Genomic DNA, 6,000 nt, shown 5'->3' with positions numbered 1-6,000 from the left:
CTCTTTCTACCCCCACCATGAGTTCCCAGACAAGGGGATGTTCCTAGAGTATACAAATTCTTAATTTGCTATACATATGTGGCAGATGATGGGTTGAGGAGCACAAGTGCAAATTAAGGAACAACAGATTCTGAACAGATGTCATTAAGTACTTTTTCATGCAGAGATTCATTAGTGGATTAACTCCTAGCAAGGTTGTCACAGCAATGCTAAGCAGGACAATCTCAAAGCCATCAGAGAGTAGTCTTTAAGCCTCTGAGGTTGTCTGCGAAGATGATGGACTCTGAGGAGGGCTATTAACTCTTATTAGTTTCATGACTTTGTCAAGTCATTTTGTTTCCCTAAGTCCTAATTATTTCATCTGTAACAGGGTGAGGAGATAGAGAGTGTGATTGGACTAGAAGATCTGTAAAATTATGTAATTTTTGTCAGTTGAAGAAGAGATATCTGAGATCTTTATTCATTGGGGGACAGTCTCAACTATATTCTTCAGAAACTTGTTCAGGGATCCCAATATGTGAAAATGTCACCCAAAGGACAGGGGAAGGAAACTCCTAAATATAGAAATTTATTCTCATTCTAGGAAGAAAAAAAGGGTGAGATTGTAAGGAAGTCATAAAATTATAAGATTCTAGTGAGGCATTTGACCATGTCCCTTCATTTCACTGTGAACAGTGAATTTTATACACACACACACACACACACACACACACACACACACACACACACATATATAAAACATATTCCTGTAACAACACAAATGTTGGAAATTCACATTTTGCATAAAGTCTCCTTTTAAAAAGATTAATTAGAGAACAGAGGGTGGGCAGGTCCAATCAAGATACCAAAGTAGACCTCCTGATAATCAAGTGAACTTAGCATTTGAAAAGGGTGCCAGACACATAGTGGGTAGAGCTCAACCCTGTAGTCAGGAGGACCAGAGTTCAAATCCAGTCTCAGACACAGACTAATTGTGTGATCTTAGGCAAGTCATTTAACTCTAATTGCCTCACATCAAGGCTATCTCTAGTCATCCTGATTCAAATCTGGCCACTGGACCCAGATAACTCCAGAGGAGAAAGTGAGACTGGTGACTTAGCACAGCACCTCCTCACTCAAATCCAATTCATGTGCATATCATGGCATCACTTCCCTATAGACATGGTCTTCTTCAAGAACAAAGGACAAATATCATCATCATCATCAGAGACTAGAGAATAAAAGACTTTCCTTCTTAATCCCATCAATAGGTCTTCCAGGTATACTTTGCCTTGAAGGTATTTTAGACATTTTGTTAGAATAAGTCCCTCATCTCCTCTCCCCTCCCCCATCCTAGATTTCCTCCACCTCTTCCTCACCTTGCCCAAGACATATCCTTGATTGATCAAGCCAAAGGTGATATTTCAGATCACACCTCCCCACAAACAAGAATATTTAAGGACAAAAATGGACACCCCCCCCATTGTGGGGGGTTCTAGGTAGATCAAGCTAGCATGCTAGCAGAAATTCATGACTTAGAGAAATATCAATAAATATTTTCATTAACCTAATTCTGCTTTGCTCTTCCTTAAGGTCAAAACTGCTGCTAATATTTGTCCCTGATTAAGACAAACTCTAGGAAGATTAATACATATATTTACTCCAAAAAGTCAAAACTGCCAATGAGGACACCCTCATATTTTGAGGGAGTATTTGCAGCATTTAAAGTAGGAAGATGCTGAACTGCCACGTTTATCGGATCAGAATACAACTTGTTTGTTCACTTGATGTATGCCAGCAAGTCTTGAATACCTTCTTAGGGACTACAAGAATTGTCTTCAAAGTGGATCAAACAATAACCCAGTAAGGTCTTAAATAAAAGACCCCACAGAATAAACTAATTCACTACTCAAAGAATTGTGAAAAAGCATTAAATAAGGAGAAAATTACCTCTGAAAAGGAATCAAAAGGAAGAGAGGAAAGTGCCTTCATCTCAATCTATTTTTTGACCTCTTCTTTTTACTGGAAGATGACTTTTTGACTTCAAAGGATTGGGAAATCTTTTTAGGCTCCCTATCATCCTCCTATCAGCATCCTAGTAGAATTAGAATCATCCCTGGAATAGTTGATAACAGTGTCTGCATTAGAAACCAAGGGCATCTAGTTAAGGTTCTAGAAAGAATCCAGTTAAAAATATTTACCATAACTGAGGAGACTATCTTGAGAATTCCAAGTAAAGGACTTCCAGAAGTTGTGAGTTACTCCGCTGTCATACATGCTCCCTAAATTGAAAACACTTTCCCTTGCACTCTGTATATATTTGAGGGGCAGTATGTCACAGACATACTATAACTAAAACTGCAACTATATACCTTAGTTTATAACTATAACACCTTAGTAAATACCACTTTCTAAAAGTCAGGTAAGACTTGCTGCCTAATTAATTATTAATAGACATCATGGCAGGAAGTGTACTGATGGGAGTTAGTGACTTTTTAACATTAGAAAATAGCCTCAAATCAAGTACAACCCTAGGAAACCTGTTATGGACGATGCCATCCACATCCAAAGGGAAAAAACAAACACAGGCTGTATACAATGTTAACTTTTTTAAAACTTGTGTTTTTCCTTCCTATCTCTTAGCTTTCTTTCTTTTCCCTTAGTCCTAATTCTTCTTACACAAAAATGACAAATATGTAAATATGTTAAATAGAAATGAACATGCACAACTCTTACCAGACTGTCTGCTGCCAAGGGGAAGGAGGAGGGAAGGGAAGGTGGTAGAAAAATGTGCAACTTATAAATACACAAATGGATGAATGTTGAAAACTTTACCACAGCATATAACTGGAAAAATACAATAAAATATCAATTTTTAAAAAAGAAAATAACCTCAAGACCTGGAGGCTATGCCAAGGGTATGCAAGTAGTAGATGAGCTCTGGACACTGACTTGCCAATATGAGTGGTGGGGAAAAGAATGAGTTCAGAGCTTTCCTACAGGATAAAAGATTTAAAAGTGGAAGGGCAATCTAGACTATCTACTTCCCTCCACCTCCAGTTCACAGAGGTCAAAGCTTGGGCTCAGAGTGGTGAAGTTATTTGTCCAAAGTCACACAGAGAGTAAGGGACTCCCCTACTGTGAGATTTAAACCCATATCCTCTGATTCTAAATTCAGTAAATTGAAACACACAACTAGGAACTTGGAGCTGTAGGAGATTCAAATGGAGGCCAGGGATGAGATGAACCACAGGAAGCAGCCAAGGGGAGCCAGCAATGAGTTCTGCTCCTAAGAGCCTCCCTTAGTCTGCAGGGAGGTTCCCTAGCATCTGCCATAAGTAACTATTGTATTCTCCCACAGTTATGCTGTGAAGGCCAAGGGTCTATTTGGAAATATGGCTAGTGCTCCCCAGAAGACATGCTGATAGAATATATGGCAACCATTTGAGAATGGGTACTGGGAGCTTTTAATCATGATTTTATTCCATTGTTATTCTGCTTTGAATGCTAAATGTCTTTGCCTTATATTTGGAATCACTTGACTTTGGTCTATTAAAGAAACCTCAATGAGGCCCCTAAATAGGAGGTTTATCCATCTGTAATGCTCCCTGTCTCTATGATAGACACACTTCTATATTTAGTCATATGGTGACATTAGCAAGACACTAAACTTCCCTGGACCTCAGTTTCCTCAATTCTAAAATAAAGACAAGATGATATCTGACATCCCCTCCAGCTCTACATATATAATCTATGATCCTATAATTCCAAAAGGTTCTGGAAACTCAGGAATAACTGACAAGAAATTATACTGAGAAGGACCCCAAAAGGGATATTTAATTAAAGTCCTGCCTCCAATGCAAGGTCTTACTAACTTGCATCTTATAATCTATACACCCAATTTTGAACCTAATAACTGGTTGTGGTTATGGTCCAATCCTAGATCACTGTGAGCCCCTCAGACAAAGCATAGAACCAAATACAGTCTAAGACAAAAGAAGAGGAATGTCTAATTAGAGAGACCTTAAGAAAATTTTATTCCTTTAAATATCTCCAACCTACCTTTATACCTTACTACTCCCTGTGTCACATACTTTACACATTACCCTAAGTAAACCACTGATGCATTTTTCAAAGAAGTCCTGTTTCCAGTCAGTAGTTGCATCACTTCCAATACTGCAGTCCTCTGAACCACACTTTCCCACTTTTTTTCTATTTGTCCAAATCTAATTCAACAACTGTCAAGGTCAAGTTCAAAAGTCAAATCCTTCAAGAGTCAATTCCTTTTACTCCTCCTCTAATATTTTTTCTGCCCTACTTTGGCACTTAATATATTATATTTTGCATTATTTTTTATATTTTTTTGAAATTTGCATCTGTTAAAACATATGTTTCTATTTTTATTCATTTATTTTTTAGAAATCTCATAATGCCTAGACCAGGTCTTTACAACTAGAAGTGTTCCATAAATGTTTTTGAATGAATGAATGTCATTAATAGCTATATTCCACCATTGGTAATTAATGTCTTCAGTTTAATGATTTGAAAGATCCTACTGAAATACACATACCCCTGGGAAGATGAAAAGATGAAGACATCCTAGACTCCAGGAATTTGACAAATCAATATATTACATTAGAAGATCTTGACATTCAAGATCCTCTTCAACATAGCTACAACCCACCTTTTCCAGTTTATGTCCCACTACTTCTTTTCATGTACTCTGTCTTCTAGTCATATTGTACAATTATCCCTATACCATTATCTTCCTACATTGTCCATCTCAGATGTCATCTCTTCCATGAAGTTTCCCCCAACACCAGTTTTACCCCAGGTAAAAGAGCTCTTCCCTCCTCATATTTCTCACATTATTTTGCCTAGACCTCTCCCTTGACTTTATCACATTATCCTTTGTATAATATTACTGTTAAGGGAAACTAGGTGGCACAGTGGATGGTGCACCAGCCCTAGAATCAGGAGGACCTGAGTTCAAATCCATTTTACTAGCTGTGTGACCTTGGGCAAGTCACTTAACCCTGACTGCCTCACATCCAGGGCATCTCCAGTAATCCTGATTCCTATCCAGCCACTAGACCCAGATGGCTTTGGAGGAGAAAGTGAGGCTGGTGATAGCATAGCCCCTCCTCACTCAAATCTAATTCAATGCTTGTCAAGGCATCACCTCCTTGATGTCATGGTCTTCTTTGAGAAGGAAGGACAAATATCATTATCATTATTATTGTTGTTGTTATTGTGATTATTATTAATAATTATTATTATTATTATATGATAGTATTTATATAGTGCTCACTTTATGACAGGCATTGCACTATATATATGCATATATAAACTATATTTATAAATATTATCTTATTTGATTCTCACAAGAATCCTGGGAAGTGAGTGATAATTATTATTCTCATTTTATAGTTGAGGAAACTGAGGCAAACAGGGGTTAAATGACCTGTCCAGGATCACAAGCTTAAGTTGTCCTAACTCCATGCCCAGTGCTCTATTCACTGCACCATCACAAGGACATCTTTCTTTCCATGAACTTGTAAGTTCCTACAATACAGGGTTTGAATACGCATTTCACTCACCATTCAAATCTCTAGACTCCTCCTCCTCCTATTCCTTTTCTTTCTCCTCCACCTTCTCTTCATCCTCCTCCCATTCCTCCTTTTCTTCCTCCTCTTCTTCCTCCTCCTCACCACTGCCTTCTCACCCTAGAGCAAACTGTGTTCTGAAGCCCCTCTCTTCTGATGTAAGCCTGCCTACCCAAACCATTATTTGAGGAGGGACCCCAACCACCTTCATTTCACTCAACACTCCAGAATTTTGTTCTTCTCCCGTCATCTTACTCCAACTTTTACCCCCAACATCTTGAGCTCCCCAATGTCCAGTCCCCTTTATGTGTTTTCTTCCCTTTAGAATAGAAGTTTTTAAGAGTTGGGACTACCTTACTTATTTGTACATTGCTCTTAGTACATTGCTTAGCACAGAGTAAATACTGAATATTTA

This window comes from Macrotis lagotis, chromosome 1, assembly GCF_037893015.1.
Source record: "Macrotis lagotis isolate mMagLag1 chromosome 1, bilby.v1.9.chrom.fasta, whole genome shotgun sequence".
NCBI classification, from domain to species: domain Eukaryota; kingdom Metazoa; phylum Chordata; class Mammalia; order Peramelemorphia; family Peramelidae; genus Macrotis; species Macrotis lagotis.
The sequence above is the reverse complement of the archived record's forward strand: the minus strand, read 5'-3'. Positions refer to the sequence as shown.